This window comes from Eurytemora carolleeae, unplaced genomic scaffold, assembly GCF_000591075.1.
Source record: "Eurytemora carolleeae unplaced genomic scaffold, Eaff_2.0 scaffold61, whole genome shotgun sequence".
NCBI lineage: Eukaryota > Metazoa > Arthropoda > Copepoda > Calanoida > Temoridae > Eurytemora > Eurytemora carolleeae.
This window is the reverse complement of record NW_019396269.1, coordinates 177,322-196,026: the sequence shown is the minus strand read 5'-3', so window position 1 is coordinate 196,026 and position 18,705 is coordinate 177,322.

Below are 18,705 nucleotides of genomic sequence, written 5' to 3'. Positions count from 1 at the left end.
ACACTATGCATAGTGTATTTAGTCTTAATTTTCCTCTTTTTTTACTTGAATTTTAATGATGTTAAAAACACTGGTTAAATAACCCAAACAAAGTAAAATAAAACTTGTCCTTTCTCTGGTTGTATTTCATGTAAAGGAAAGGTTAAATTTTAGTATTTTAGTTGTTTCCTTTAATGTTTTTTAAAGAGTTTTAAAAGATAATTTTTTACTGAGCAAATGCTGAATTAAATGCTACAAATAGGACATTTTTTAGATAAATGTTTGAACTTCTGTATTTTTTAGTAAAGGGTTTCCACAGATTAGATTTTAACGACAACCCAGTGAACCTCACTAACTATGCTATTCCAACGAGATGAAGGTTAAAAAGGGTTTCAGGAAAAATAGTTGATATTTTAGGATTCACAAATTGGTTCGCCAAAGAAAGAATTTGTCTTTACCATAAATTAAAGATAAAGGCCTTAATTAATTCCGTTGAGTTGTCTTTAATATTTCATTCTTTGTGGGAAACCCTGTCTGTAAAAACTATTGACTACTTTATGTTTTTTTTTTACAATTAAAGTTCATGTTAACACTTTGTTCAGCAGATTTTTATTTTAATCTCGCGGATTATTTTCAGAGTGAAGATTGGTGAAGAATGCCCTCTTCAGGGAAAAGAATTGCATCCTTAACTTCCGGTGGTTCCGGGATATCTCGTGGATCAAGTAAAAGAAGTCTTACTTCCGAGGTTTGGTGTTTAAAGTTAAAACTGCCCACTATTAAAAGCAACAATACAAAGTTGTTAAGGTCCACTTACTTCTATCAAGACCTTACTGTAATACAATGAGAAAAATAGACTGTGGAAAAGAAATACGACATTAAGGCAATATTTAAAGAAGACTAGATGTTGTTACAAAGAAAATAATGTTACTAGTAGCTTAATACCCCATTATAAAGTAAAATGGTTTGAGAATGCTGCACAATCGCTCTGAAATGATCACTTGAGTCTAAGATTGTCTTTCTATTCCCCTGTTTTTGGATCTCACTTTTTTTTTTATAAATTTTCATTGTTATTTTTTTTATGTTCCGACTCAATTATTCCAAATTTATACTTGTCTCTGGAGGATAATGGGTCTGACTTGCTTGTCCCTTGAGTCTTTGAGAAGGACATTGTTTTCCTGTTTTAGATATTAATGTTGACAGATGGAGTATAAAACTGCTGATGTACCTACAGGGTGTTCCACGAAACAATCTTTGCATTTATTTGATACATTCAGTCGTTGACTTTTTTAATTCACATTATGATTCTTGAAACAATAACCACAAAATTCTCCTAGTTCTGGGATTTCCAAAATGTGTTCTGTCTTTTAAGAATTTTGTCGGAATCTGAACAAAATTAATCATATGTCCTTTAATATTGTGAGCACAAAAAAAGGCAGACCACATTTTGGAAATGCCAAGACTAAAGGTATTTTGTGACCATTATTTCTAGAATATTATTATGTCAAGTTTGGTTTACGAAAAATGCTAAAAATTATTATAAAGATCAAAGACGAACTTGAAGTCGTCTTGCTACTGTCATGTTTCGCGGGACACCCTGTAGTTGGGGTGCTATGGAAACGCATCAACACGGAATTGGCTCAGCTCAATAGAAGGGGGACTCATAAAACTAATTCAATGTCGTCTTCTTCGTTAAGATTAAAAATACATATTCTGATGATTTTCACAGCCATGACCGCAGCGCTCGGCCCCCTCTGAAGCCTGTGGCACAATATAACCTAAATTAATGCTAAGAATAATTTTTTAAATACGGTTTTTAAGTCCATTTTTTTAGAAATTTCCGTGTTGAAGCGTTTCCATAACACTAATGAATTTAGTTTGGAGAGTTTTAATTTTTCCTGTAATGTCTCGTAAAAAATCATGACACTTCTTGAAGAAAAAAACTTGATACATTAATAGTTAAAAAGTTAATTAAACATTTTTTCAACCTCTCATTTTCATCGCAAACATATTGTTTTCTCATAAACATAGAAATAAATAAAAAACTTAATTTTTACAGGAAAACAAGAAATCAAATGCAGCAGTCAAGAGATGTCGAGAAAAGAAGAAAAAATCTGAGGAGTATTGGAAGGTCAGGATTTTGAATTATCAAGATTATATTTGTTGGTAATGCAAAAATAGCAAACTGGCGGTTAAAGGGACTGTAAGCGTAATTTTAAAGTGACCCTACATGCATAAATGACAATGTCTAATCAAGTGTAATGCTATCTGTATGTAGGGTAAGATTGGCAAAATAAAGTTGGCACACGAGAGGGCTGATTTCACCAATCGTTGCTTAGAATTCCAGATTTTATATGCTCCCCCCTTGTGGTGTATTCTGAATAACTTAAAAACGACTTACGCTAAAACTTCTTCACTTTTTTAACATCATAGTTGTGAACAAATTTAGCAAAAAAAAAATTTTTGATGCATTTTGTTGGGTGGAAAATGGTCAAACGGCGGGTCGTTGTTTAAAACATATAAAAATGGTTAATAACTTTATTATTAATTAAGTTACAGTGCTAAGACCTGTTAGCAATTTAACTTTTTTTAATAACAAAGTATTAATTCAGAATTTGTAAAAAGAGTTTATGATGATGAAGGTTATAATGCTTTGAATAATTGCTGGTTGAATAAAAACTGGAATTTTAGTTTTGAAAATGAAGATCCAAATCAGTGTTATCCCGTAAGAAAAAAAAACATTCTTTTACAAAAAGTTTAAATTTAGCGGAGCAGATAGCATAAAAAGAAATATGTAGAATATAGGAATCTTTACAATAAACTTGTCAGAACAAACAAAAAGAAAATAATAGAAGAACAATATCTGCATCTAAAAATAATCTCAAAAAGATTTGGGATTAAAAGAAAGATATGGCAAATATTTCCAGTAAAAATACTGATTCTATTCCTGAAATAGAAGTAAATGGTAAAATACTATAAAAGTAACCAAGAAATGGCGGACTCTTTAATTATGTTCCTCCAGCTAGTAATGGATAATTTAAAGATTATCTACCACCTCCTTCCTAAAGAAGTTTATTTTTCATTCCAATAACAGAACTCGAATTAGTTAAAATTGTTACTATTTTTCAAAACAAGTCCTCTTGTGATATTAATGTTATTTCAATTAAATTTATCAAAAGAATTATAAAATCCATTTCTCTTCCGTTAACATATATTCTAAACCTTTATGTAGAACAAGCTATATTTCCAAGTTCAATGAAAACCTCTAGGACTATTTCAGTATTTAAGAAAGAAGGATTTTCTTGAAATCCTTAATATTACAGACCTATTTCACTTTTAAATTGTTTATCAAAAAATCTTTATAAAATTAATATACGTGAGAAATAAAAACTCTCTAGATACAAATATAAGCAATAATGAAAACATCTAATTTTATTAGTAAAGCAATTAATAATGAAGAACTTTTTGGTTTGTTTTTAGATATATCTGAAGCTTTTGATTCAATTGACAGCAGAGAGTATTTGTAAACAATACAAAATCGAATCATGCAAAGTGCTTTCTGTCGGAGTTCTTCAGGGCTCTATTCTTGCAGCTTTGTTTTTTATGATTTATGTCAGCTATTTTTATAAATGTACTGATGCCATATCAATTGTATATCCAGATGATACTTCATGTTTTAAAAAACCTAAAGTCAATTGTTAAATTGGTATTCTCTATATAAATTATGCTTGAATGTAGATAAAACAAAGGTTTTGGTTTTTCTCTGAATGAAATAAAAAAATGAAATGAAATATGAATGAAATAAAATTAATAATTTTCCAACTCTTTGTTTAATTGGAATTGAACTAAAGAAAGTATCTAAATTAAGTCTTGTTTCAAACATTCAAATGTTAGGTGTCCTTTTTGATCAAAGTATAATTTATTATAAATAGAGTTAAAATCTTAATTCCTAAGAAGTATTTTGTATTTTGCTCTTGTTCACTCTCATATGAATTTAGCATCTTTATTCTTGTTTATTTAAAATTCTTTGATTGTAAACAAAATAGAAAAAATGCAAAAAAAATAGTCAGAAAATTTCTGATTTAGACTTTTTAGAACACACTACTGAAGCTTTCATTTATCCTAACATATTACAATTTACCAAGATGATAGCATTTATTGTATTAAAATTCATGAGACAGTTTGAAGAAAGATAAATTCTTTGCCTGTGACGACCTTGGGAAGTTTGAATATCTTAGACGCCCATTATTAGATGAATATAAACAGAAACATGAGTGTAATGGGTCTTAATGTTTCTCTTGTAATCTAACAACACGATTATTAACTACTCTACAGAATATTAACCTAATCAGTGTCATTAAAAAGTGTGCTCTTGCCTTTAAACCGTTCCGTTTCGAAAATTTTAAAAAGTAATCATGGTTGTTTTAATCTGTTTTAAATTTTAATGATTTTAACCAAATATTTGACTGGCTCCTCTGGAAATTTTTCTTCTTCCTCAAACTTCTTCTAATGAAAATGCTGGTGTTTCCTCAGTGGCATCTAATACCTTGGAAGATGCTTCAGCTTCTAATGAAAATGCTGGTGTTTCCTCAGCGGTATCTAATACCTTAGAAGATGCATCTGCTTCAGATTGCCAGAACACTTGGAAAAACTTGGAAGAAAATCAAGAATCCGTTATTTCAGCCCCAAACAACGCTTTCGCTTCGGAGGATATGCATTTTGAAGCATCTGGTGCTCAAATAAATCAAGATTTCACTTTCATTGATGATGGTAATGCAGCCTTTGTTGAAAGGCTTCTAAAAACTCCTGATTTCGTTTAAATTAAATTGCAAAGCATTGCTGAAATTCGTGAAATAGTGGTAGATAAAATAACTTACTATATCCATATAGAAATATTAGCTTATGATAAAAATCCATGACATCTACTTCAATGATTTCCAAAATCTGGCCGAGTTCATAAAAAATTACCCGATGTTTAAATAAGAAATCATACCTCTTTTTTAATCACACTTAATAGTCAAAAGAAGAGGACATATAAAAAACTTATTTGAAGTTTTAAAATTTTGCGCAACATTGCTTATATACAATTATGAATAACTCGTTTGCTGTCCATGTTAAATTTGGATCAATCGGTTATTAATTGAAGTAAGCCAAAGTCGTATTACCATTATGCCACATCAAATGCATTATTGCTGAAACCATTTTAATTTTTTAACAATATTTTTCAGAACCAATTAGAGACCATGTTTTCAAATACTCTTATGTGATTAGTTTAACTTGTCATCACTTTAATGTATTTAAAATTCTTAAATTGATTTTACTAAATGTCTAAATTAACCAGTTGAAACAGTACAAATCATAAAGCCAAGCTTCATTTTTAATTCTGTATGTAATTTTGAATTTAAAGTATGGAAGTAGGACGTCTCTCAAAGTCGGATTTGATTTGATTTGATTTGATTTGATTTGATTTGATTTGATTTGATTTGATTTGATTTGATTTGATTTGATTTGATTTGATTTGATTTGATGATCTGATCTGATCTGATCTGACCTGATCTGATCTGATCTAATCTAATTTGATTTGATTTGATTTGATTTGATTTGATTTGATTTGATTTGATTTGATTTGATTTGATTTGATTTGATTTGATCTGATCTGATCTGATCTGACCTGATCTGATCTGATCTAATCTGATCTGATCTGATCTGATCTGATCAAAATGTTACTGACAAATTTGAACTTAATTTTGTTTTGTCTTCATGTTTATATTTTTGTTGTAAAAATGTTAGCTTTTAAATATTTAAATTTGCAACCATATTTTATTCGTGATTATGAAGAAAGTAAAAAAACAATTCAATATTTTATTGATTTTTCTTTTTTCATTGGTCCTTAAATGTTTTATGAGCCGGAGTCATATGAGGTCCATTTGAATTTTGACTTGATTTGTTCAGCTGTTATGAATTTCATTGGGAACAAACTAACAAACCATTTGCATTGTTATTAAGAACCAATATTAATATTTTTATATATTTTTAAATTGTAATATAAATGACCTAATAAAAAAAAATCCAAGAAAATTTGAAATATATGCATTGATTAAGTAAATTTTAATAAATTTTTATTTACTTTAATTTGTGGTGAACCTCATGTATTGAATATTCTTCATTTCTAACCAATTCCACCTCCATAGAAAGTTCCCACCCACTCAATAATTTTATGTAAAACCAGCTTACCTTCCACTTTTACTCGAAATAAACAGTGAACTAGAAAACTGGAATATATTTCATATTTTTTTTTCTTTTACGTAAAGAGACTGAAAGCTTAATTTCAAGTGACCCTCCATACAACATATTTTAAATGTAAACATTGAAATAGAATAAGGTTATGAATTTGTGCAATTGTTTCTAAGATTTGTCTTAATTTCAAGTGGCCCTCGGGCGATAACACTTTTAAAATTATAAACATTGAAATCGAATACCGTTGGGATATTTCGTAGTTGTTGCAAAGGTTTATCTCTAAAATAGTTCAGTTTTAAATTTCAAAACTATTGGCGACATTTCATCATTAAAAGGAAAAAACGAGTATTCCACGTTTCTGATTCTCACTGTATTTTATTTCATAATAAGGAAATACATTCCCCCCCCTGGATGATATATAGAATATGTTTTACAATATCTTCATCCTTCCTTCCTTGTCGTGGTTTCACCATGGTTAAATATTTAATCAGATCCGAAACCTGGAAGAAAAGAAAAATCTTTTCCATCAAAACATTGTCAAACAGTTCTTTATATTTTACTACAGGGTGCTACATGAAAATTGCAATATAAACTATGGGGTATTTAAAAAAAATTAAACTAAATTATACTACAATGATCTTTGGTAGCGGTACGATATTTTAAGGACACAATGTTTAAATGATTGAAGATGCAAAGATTGCTATGAACGATGAGCTTTATTATATAGATTACAGTTGTACTACTGCTTTTTTTTCAACACATAAACTTTTACAAGTCATAATTATTTTCTGGACCTTTGTCCTAGTTTTCATCTCATAGAATTTAAGTTTAAGTTGCGTTTTTCATTTTCAAAAATGTCTTTTACTATCTCTAGTTTAAATACTAATTATTACTAACATAGCAGTATGATAAGATGTCGATTTTTTAGAAACAATGCTTTTTTCTGTTTTGTTTAAAGGAGAGATAAAGTATAGTACATGCAAGGTAATTGGACTATATCTTATACTTATGCCTGGTATCCAAGAAGCCAAATGTTTTGATTTTACAGTTCAAATTTGTCCCCCCCCCTGGGAGTTCCTAGTGGGGAGAGAAATTTTTTGGCGCTTCGCGCAAATTTCGCCCCCCTCCCCCTCAAGATTTATTTCTGTAAACGCCCTTGGGCTTTGCCATCTTTGCAATAAGGGTAACTGGCAATTACGTTTCAAGTCCCTTTCAATAGAGGGACATAGTTTAGTTTAGTCAGCAGGGGATAATTAAAAAGTACCCAACATTTCGAGGACACCCTGTAGAGTTGTCGGTAAGGGATAATACTGTTTGTGACACTAATGCTATATTAGGAGAATGAGGGGGGGGGGGGCTAAACATAGGATGATTAAATGGATGGTTGGATGTATTAGGAACAGAAAATTATTATAATTAACATAAATAATATTTGAGAAAATATAAATATTTAATATTTTCAGGATTAACTCCAATACTAAAAAGAATTCTTAATTATATTATTTACAAAGTTATCTGTCAAGTTTATTCAGCACAAAAAAAGAAAGAAAGAAAATGGAAATCGAAATATGAAGGTATACACGTATAAGGTATGTATATTAAAGGTATGGGGATAGATAGAGTTTGTTTACACATTTGATGGTGACGTATCAGGACTGCTAGAAACTAATTTTATCAAAACAACAACAAAGGTGAAAAATTTCCTCTTAAAGTCAAGTTGAAACAAAAACTCTGTTATGGATATGGATATGGATATGATTATGAATACACACATAGATAGATAGATAGATAAATGGATAGATATGTGGGTTACATATACATAGATGGATAGATAGATGGATCTACATGAAAATGGTAGATTGTAGATCATGCCTAGATTACGGCTGATAATGGTCAGTGTGAATAATTTTTGGAATAATACTGTCATTAGTCCTGTACATATTTATTCATAGATTTTACAGATAGGATAATAGTAGTTCCTGGTTTATATTTACTCATAGATGTTTAAGATAGGACAATGGTAGTTCCTGGTACATATTTATCCATAATTTTTTCGGATAGGACAATATTAGTTCCTGGTTCATATGCATTTATCCATAGATTTTACAGATAGGACAATATTAGTTCCTGGTACATATTTATCTATAGATTTTACTGATAGGACAGTACTAGTTCCTGGTAAACATTTATTCATAGATTTTACAGATAGGACAATATTAGTTCCTGGTACATATTTATCCATAGATTTTACAGATAGGACAATACTAGATCCTGGTAAACATTTATATCTATAGATTTTACAGATAGGACAGTACTAGTTCCTGGTAAACATTTATTCATAGATTTTACAGATAGGACAATATTAGTTCCTGGTACATATCTATCCTTAGATTTTACAGATAGGACAATACTAGATCCTGGTAAACATTTATTCATAGATTTTACAGATAGGACAACATTAGTTCCTGGTACATATTTATCCATTATAGATAGGACAATACTAGATGTTGGTAAACATTTATTCATAGATTTTACAGATAGGACAATATTAGTTCCTAGTTAATAGATTTTACAGATAGGACAATATTAGTTTCTGTTACACATTTAGCCATAGATTTTACAAATAGGACATCACATAGTAGTTCTTGTTACACATTCATCCATAGATTTTACAGATAGGACAATAGTAGTTCCTGCATTATTCTGAAATTATTTGATGTTCCAATATTTTTATATTTAATTTTTAACGGAAAAATATTTGTTAGTCCAGTTCCAATAACAAAATGTTTTATAAATGCTTCCGACAAAAAAGATAAAGATGGTTAAATCAGAATTCTGTTGTCTATATCCACTTATTAAATATCTGAACAATTCCTTTTTTCTATTGAATCAATCTTAAGAAAAAGTTTACATTATATTATTGCAAATATTTCAAACAATGAGTCTTTTACGCTATCGACGGATTTTGAATTAGAGATTTTAAAATGACTGAACTTGCGACGATACAGACAGGATATAATTTGTTGTTTTTAGTTTTAATGAGGGGAGGGGGGATATTTTTGTTTGTGTAAACCTAACTTATATGTTTGTGTTGAATGTTTGTTTATGAATTTGTCCAACTGTAGGTAATGGTCACCGAGACTAATCTTTATGGACCTGAATATCATTACTGTCCGCAATATGAAGAAATATAGTCTAAACACACCGCAGAATATTTCAATATCATTACTGTCCGCAATATGAAGAAATATAGTCTAAACACCCCGCAGAATATTTCAATATCATTACTGTCCGCAATATGAAGAAATATACTTTAAACACGCCGCAGAATATTTCAAAATCTATACTGTCCACAATATAGTCTAAACACACCGCAGAATATTTCAATATCTTTACTGTCCGCAATATGAAGAAATATAGTTTAAACACGCCGCAGAATATTTCAAAATCTATACTGTCCACAATATGAAGAAATATAGCTTAAACACACCGCAGAATTTTTCAAAATAAAGACTGTCCGCAATATGAAGGAATGTATACTATTTACGCAACAGAATAATTAATACTATCTCCAGCATAATAATATTGCAATATCAATATTGTCTATAATATGAAGAAATATTGTCTAAATACGCCACAGAATATTTCAATATCAATACTACTCTCCACAATATGAAGAAATATAATATAAACTCGCCGCAGAGTATTTCAAAAGTTTGCAATATGATTGCTTATTGTCTTTTCACGCAGCAGAGTAATTTCATGTCAATATTGTCCGATATATAGAGAAATATTGTTTAATCGTGCAGCATAAAATTTCGATGTAAGTATTGTCTGCATGCAATTTAAAGAAATAGTTTGAGAGCATATGTTTTGTGATTGTGGCAAAGTTTGAAGAATACCTTGTGTGAAAAAGTTTGCAGAATACCTTGTGTGACAAAGTTAGCAGAATACCTTGTGTGACAAAGTTTGCAGAATACCTTGTGTGACAAAGTCAGCAGAATACCTTGTGTGACAAAGTCAGCAGAATACCTTGTGTGACAAAGTTAGCAGAATACCTTGTATGACAAAGTTTGAAAAAATTCGCTGTGTGCCAAAGTTTGGAAAAAATCCTCTGGCGAAGTTCAGAAGAAGACCAAGTTACCAAGTTTTTAAAAACACTCGGTTTTATCGCCAGTTAAAAAACAAATATGATATGTGGCCAAGTTGCTAAGCATAGGCTATGTGATCAAGTTTCAAAGTCTATGCTGTGTGACTTACCAAATTTAAAAGAATACACTGCTTGTAAAAGTTTGAAAAAATACATTATCTGGCCAAGTTGTTAAGCATAAGCTATGTGATCAAGTTTTAAAGTCTATGCTGTGTGACTTACCAAAGGAATTGAGTCTTTGTCACAAACTCTGCTTTTCTAAACCCTATATCTTTGGAACCAAATGTTGTAGACCTTAGATATTTCAAACTATGAATTCTGTTAATTCAAATAATCAGAGTTTGAAATATCGAAGGTTTACAACATTGGGTTCTGAAGATATTGGGATTTAAATATTTGATTTTGTTACAAAGACTCAATTCCTTTGAAACAATTCGCTGCATGCCAAAATTTAAAAGAATACAATCTTTGCCAAAGTTTAAAAGAATACACTCTTTGCCAAAGTTTAAAAGAATACACTCTTTGCCAAAGTTTAAAAGAATACACTCTTTGCCAAAGTTTGAAAGAATACGCTCCTTGCAAAAGTTTAAAAGAATACGTTGCGTGCCAAAATTTCAGATACAAGTATATTTTAGAATTCCTGAACTCCTAGAACTGCCACTTTAAATAATAATTGAATATCTATATTTACTACAGAGGGAACCAGCATAAAGGATTATCTAGATACAATACAGGGGGAATCAGTATTAATGAATACTTAGATATAATACAGGGGGAACTAGTATTAAGGATTACCTAGACATAATACAGGGGGAACCAGCATTAATAAATACTTATATATAATACAGGGGGAATCAGTATTAATGAATACTTGGATATAATACAGGGGGAATCAGTATTAAGGAATACTTAGATATAATACAGGGGGAACCAGTATTAATGAATACTTAGATATAATACAGGGGGAACCAGCATTAATAAATACTTATATATAATACAGGGGGAATCAGTATTAATGAATACTTGGATATAATACAGGGGGAATCAATATTAATGAATACTTAGATATAATACAGGGGGAACCAGTTTTAATGAATACTTAGATATAATACAGAAGGAATCAGTATTAATGAATACTTAGATATAATACAGGGGTAACTAGTATTAATGAATACCTAGATACAATACAGAAGGAACCAGTATTAATGAATACCTAGATACATTACAGGGGGAACCAGTATTAATGAATACTTAGATACAATACAGGGGGAACCAGTCTGGTAATAATGAAAACCAAGATGCAATACAGGGGGGACCAGTATTAATGATTACCTAGATACAATACAGGGGGAACCAGGCAAAGTTCCCCCTAACGCTAACGCTAACACATGTAAGTGAAAACATTCTTTTTAAGTCCTAAAAAAAGGTTATAAGAATATTAGAATATTATTGAATTTAGACATCATTAGTAAAATAGTTAAAAAGATCTAATTGGACAACATTTCAAGTATATAAATCAGTGCAAAGCAATATACAGGGTGTTTAGTGTATAATGTATAATGTATAAAATACAGGGTGTTTCGGAAAAAATTATTTCTTGCAGTTGTAAATGAATGTTCAAGGGGATTCAGAATTAATGAGACAATCTTTGTGTAAGAGGTTATTCACAACTTGTTAAAATTAACTAACCGTCCTAAAAACCTGGTAATAGTCCCTTTTAAATAAGTGCAATGTCTAATTAGAATGTATTTAGGGTGTATAAATCAGTATTGAGTACTTTGCATTTTATTACAGGGTATCCACAAAATATACTATGTATAGACAGCGTTAATTTAAAAGTTTTCTGAAAGGGACTGCAAGTGTAATTTCAATTGATCCTCCCTGTTTTAAAAATGTGCTTTTAGAGAAACCACAATTGAAAATAATCAGTTTTTCAAATTATAAACTTTGATATCTAATTCATACTTGATCAGACAAAGACAAAGTTAGATGGGGAGGCATCTTTGCATGGAAGATCACTTAAAATTACGCTTACAGTCCCTTTAATAGACTTAGACTTTAATATTTTCAAATAATTAATACAAGAATCGGACCAATTGGTTTTCAAAAATAAGATAATTTTTTAAAACCGCAGTTTGGATAAGTTTAGTTGTTGTATTTTTATGGTGCAATTGTGATTCGTACATACCTTTATATTTATATAGCTATTCATTTTTCAGTTTTTAATTTCACATTTTATTTAAAAAGAATTGTACTGAACAAAATGTTTTACGTCTCACGACGTTCTTCAGCAGTCAAAGTTCTTTGAACAAGAAAAATGTCCACCATTTTGAATAATTTTATTCAATTTTATTAAATCAAGGGAGGTGGACNCTCCCCATCATGCACACACACAAACCGCCACTGTTATTCTATCTTTTAAAACAAGTTTGATCAGTTTCTGGTTTATATAGTGCCAAATCTAACAATATCAGTAATTAGCACTGCTTGCAAATTCTATTCTTATCAATACCAAACTTTATCCTGCAAACTACATTATCTCGGCTTAAATATAATTTGTTTTTCAATACTTTTTGCAATCTTGATTTTTTGCAATGCGTTGTTATAAATCTAAACATTGTGTTCATGGAAATTGATTTAAACTCTTATATTTTTCCCGCGTATAATCAATTAAAAAAAAGTAATATAATTCTAATAAAACTTTTAGAATAGCTAACAAGTTTTCTCAGAGAAACTTAACTTTATTAAACATGAACTTTGAGCATTGATCTCTATTTATGCATCGACCTATTGATCAATTTAAATATTTTTTCTATGATATCACTTAAATTGAAGGATCAAACGTTGATCTTCAAAATTCAAAAGTGGATATCGAGATCAATATTTAAAACTCTTTTATTTTGGGTAAAAGGTTTTTTAGAACTTTTCTTATTATTGATAAGATGCATTTTTTAAAGCAAGGGACAAAATATAAAATAAAAAGGGGTAAACGGAGATATTAAATCTAAGTACATTAATTTTTTAATACGTCGTGCCAAAAAATAGTGTTATAGGAAAAGAAGGCATGAAAAACTGAGAGAAAAAAGCTAGAAGACAGAAAAAGGAAAAAGGAAACACGCATGGACTGATTTCCCGGAAATAATTTCAGCTTTTCAATTTTTCATTCTGTAAAACAAGGGACGGAATTTATCAAAGTTAGAAGGGAAAAGGAAGGTTCTGAAGATATTGGGATTTAAATATTTGATTTTTCAAAACTTTTTATTACTTGAATATTTAATTTATTATTTTTATAAAGAAAATTAATTATTTTCAATAAGAAAATTAACTATTTTTATTAAGAACATTTTCATATTGTTTGAAGTTTCTCTGTGTCCGATATATTTGTGTCAAGTTTAAAGATTTCTGAAAACTGAACTGAATGGTTTTAAAACTTTGTTTGTTCCAATCTGCATAAAGGAAACAACAGTTCAAAACAGTATCAAAAAAAAGGTTTTAAATTAGCTTGATATAATATCTCATTTTGTGTAGGTGCCACATTTGGATTGGAGACTTTAAAATGTTAATTCTCTTTTTATGCTCAAATAATTTTAGAAGGTTTACAAATAATTTGAGTTCAGTGATGGTTAACATTGGTTGAATTCTTAATTTATAGTTTTCAAATCCTTAAAATTAGCAATGTTACTTATCATTGTAAAAGAAAAAGAAGAGTATTATTGTGAATCGTTACAGGAAATTTTTGTCTTAGGTCAATGTTATTAAAAAGTTTTATAATTTCTAAACTTATTTCATAAAACTAAAAACTTGCCTAATTCTTACTAGATTCTAAAAAGTGAGAAACACTACTTATTGTAAAATATTTACAGGCCCTTGTAAATATATTTTTATGGTTTTGAATTATGTTTTGTGTTAGCTTGATGACTCTATACACTAGAAGAACTAGAAGGTTCTAAACTTGTAAAATGTTAACACCCCTGCTCTAATTGAATACAGTTGTAAACCCTATAGTGCTCACTTGGTCATTTACTTTTCAGCTATATGTCTATCTATCCATCTATCTATCTATATATCTATCTATCTATCTATCTATCTTTCTATCTATCTATCTATCTATCTATCTATCTATCTATCTATCTATCTATCTATCTATCTTTCTATCTATCTATCTATCTATCTATCTATCTATCTATCTATCTATCTATGTATCTAGATAGATAGATAGATTTATAGATTGATAGATAGAGAGATATTAAGATAGATAGATACACAGATATATACAGGGTGGCCCAAAAAACAGGGCGTTATCAACTCTTTTAATTGTTAAAAACAAGACTTGAAAATGTGCTCTTTCATATAGTTTTTAATTTTAGAAGGGGTCAGTGAAGTAAAATTTCGCGTTTGATCCTTCTACTCGGTGTAAAACTATGTCGAATATTCGAAAATCTCTCTGTTAACTTCACTAACCAATATTGTTCAAGAAACAAAAAAATTCTTTTACACATATCTGAACCCCCATAGATATTTCTTTTAAGTTTTCTGAAATACAAGGTTTATAAGTAGTCCTAAACCCAGCACTCTATGAAGAGAACCCTAAAACGAGAGGTTGCAGCAACCACCCCGGGGTCCCATGGTTTAGAACAGCTTTGATGGACCTAAGAAAAAGGCGATTTTCTTTGCAGGACATTGAAATGGGAAATCTTGCATACAATACAGCATTTTTTTTTAAAATCTATTTTTTGACAAATATGCATGACATTTTTGAATTTCTTGAAAGCCAATCTGTTAAACTTTTTTAAAAAATTCGCGAAACTATTTTTTTAATTAGACAAGTGTAAAAACAAAAATGCGAAAATATATTATTTCTATCACACCATAAAATCTTAAACAGATCAGATGAGCAGTTTCGAAGAAAATCCGCATCTTCTTGCTGGATTCCAAAGTAATAAATATTTTTGTTCTGTTGAAAATTAATGAGTCATTGCAGGCAGAACTTTGCTTCAATTGATTATTTAAACACTAAAATTGCGGATTTCTATAATTTAATTTCACGCATTTTCATCCATATTTGTTTAAAATGAGATTACCAAAAAAATGCTGTATTGTATTCACCCTTTTTTTGCTCACATTATATATTTGTATTTATCTATCTATTTACATATCTATCTTTCTTTCTATATTTGTATTTATCTGTTAGTTTATCTATTTTGGGGGCTTCTTAATTTTTTTTTGTATTTACTTTACGACCCTGACATCATAAAAGTTTTTTGGGACAGAGGTTCTCTCAAAAACCTTTACAGACGTAAACGTGTAAAGAATTTTCTTCCTGAACCAATTTTTTTTTACTTCCACGGACATCGCTGGACACTTGAGCTAGTATATGTATACTAATCTTAGAAATACGATTGTTGAAATTTCAAGAGATAAATATTATTAGATTTTGAAATGTTTTGTAAATGAACTCAAGATACTGATAATAAAACTTTTGCTTTATAATATCAAATAAATATCATCCTTCTATTTCAAAGCTTTATGGGCACCACTGCATGGGAATTATTTGCATCATATATTTAGCAGATCATTTTATGTATGTGTGACACCTTGGTTAAAGGGCCTGTAAGCGTAATTTCAAGTAACCCTCCATACCAAGCATAAAACAAAACAGTTTTTTGTCTGATCAAGTATAAGTTTATAGATATCCATGTTTTTGTTTTAATTATAATGTTTACTTTCATTTGTGGTTCTTTTGCAAATGTGACTTGCGCATTCCTTGCTTATAAGAAACAAAGGAGAAATTCACAGAAATAGAAACTTTGCTAGTCAAAAAATCACATTGTTTTCGAAATTTTTGACTGATTAGGGTTTCGTGGCCGTGGATACCGTTTTAAATTGAGCGTTGCTATCTTTGCATGCATGATCACTTAAAAATTCGCTTACAGTCCCTTTAATAAATGGTACTCAATACATAATATGATAATATATCATAAACTTACCTGAACCCTCTCCTTCACATCCATCCTCCCTAGCTATAGGTACAGGGTGTTTCGGAAAATAGGAAGAAATAAATTTATCCAAAAGCTATTTAGCATTCAAGGTGTTGTGCTCTTAGCAATATTAACGGTGTGCTATTATTTAAATATTTTGAAAGTTCATTTTATTTTAATCTTGAAAATTTTCAGACACCTAAGACTATAGATAGGTCTTATCCGAAATTAGATCTTATTACCTATACTCCTGATGTATTCACTGATATATCTATCTATCTATCTATCTTTTTTATCTATCTATCTATCTATCTATCTATATATCTATCTATCTATCTATCTATCTATCTATCTATCTATCTATCTATCTATCTATCTATCTATCTATCTATCTATCTATCTATCTATCTATCTATCTATCTATCTATCTATCTATCTATCTATCTATCTATCTATCTATCTATCTATCTATCTATCTATCTATCTATCTATCTATCTATCTATCTATCTATCTATCTATCTATCTATCTATCTATCTATCTATCTATCTATCTATCTATCTATCTATCTATCTATCTATCTATCTATCTATCTATCTATCTATCTATCTATCTATCTATCTATCTATCTATCTATCTATCTATCTATCTATCTATCTATCTATCTATCTATCTATCTATCTATCTATCTATCTATCTATCTATCTATCTATCTATCTATCTATCTATCTATCTATCTATCTATCTATCTATCTATCTATCTATCTATCTATCTATCTATCTATCTATCTATCTATCTATCTATCTATCTATCTATCTATCTATCTATCTATCTATCTATCTATCTATCTATCTATCTATCTATCTATCTATCTATCTATCTATCTATCTATCTATCTATCTATCTATCTATCTATNATTTTAGGGCTAGGTTAGGTTAAGACAATTTCTGGGCCGAGCGCTGGGGCCAGGATGGGCTATGGGACCGAGCGCTGCGGCTAGGACATGCTAGGGGGCCGGCGCTGCGGCCACATGATTAATTATAAAAAATGTACAAAATTGATAGAAAGGGGGGTCCAAAAATCGTTCTCTAGGAAATTACCGATATCTTTGCGAATGTTTTTATGAAATACACATATTAATTATAGTAAAATGATGATAATAATTATGATAATAAAGGATTTAAAGCTATATTTCAAACTAGATAGAACGTATATGTTTATAGTTTTTAGACTTGTGTAAATTAGCCTATATATATATATACCAATCCATTTTTATATCTTTTTATATATAATATATATATTCTTTAATTGCAGGAAAAAATTATGCATAATTACAGTCCTTTTTAGTTCTCATATAGGTCACTTTAAAGCCCCCTTTCAGGTTCTTTTTAGGCCTTCATGGTGTACCCCTTTCCTGACATGTCCCCACTGCTTTGTCTTAAAATGAACTAATAGTTTTTGACACGCATTCTTTATAATTAACATGGGAGTTTTTCAAATCTGAAAGTTGAAATAACCGTCAAATGAATTGTTACTTTATAATAAAATATTCAAAGATAAATATATCTATACATTTTTTAAATTTTACCTCATAAAAGGGACTGTGACCGTATGTCAACCATTTTCCCACGTCAAAAAAAGGTTTTTTCGTATTTGCAATTTCATACTTTTTTGTTGGAATATATAATCTAAATATTCAAGAAAAAAGTTTTCTGTGCTTTTTTCGACAAACTTTGTTGTACCTTCAGATGATAGAAGGAAGGGGTAGTATGTTTGAACCCACTTTTTACTATTGAACATTCAAAATAATATGTAACCCTTGATATATATAGAAGAAAATGTTTTTTTTTATAAAGTTTAAGTGCATTTTCCAAGGATGAGAATTGTTTTATCAATCTTATGTTACTTCTTCCCATGCTTTAGGCAAAAAAGTTGTTTAGATTTAAGTCCTGTAAAGCACTGCTAAGTGACCTGTATTGTGAACAAGGTATTGAACAAGGACTGACAGATAATTTTTACTTTCTTTGTTAACCATTCAAGACCTACAAATATAACAGGCAGTCAGAGATCCAGGGGGTCCCCGGTCATATGACAGGGAGGGGGGGGGGGGCAAAAGAGGGGGAGAGAAAGAAAAAAAGATAGTTGCAAAGTAGAGAGTAGTGACATAAAGAACAAAAATTATAATGCCTGAGATGTAAAATTAATATAGATATTATAAATAGCTAAAAAAGATTGAAAAGAAAAAAACACAGAGGAAAAAAATACACTGTTAGAATAATTCTAACATTTTCGAGCTTACCGAAAGCATTTCGAAGTTACGAATATTTTAATGGAAATAATGATCAGAATGTCTAACAATTTGT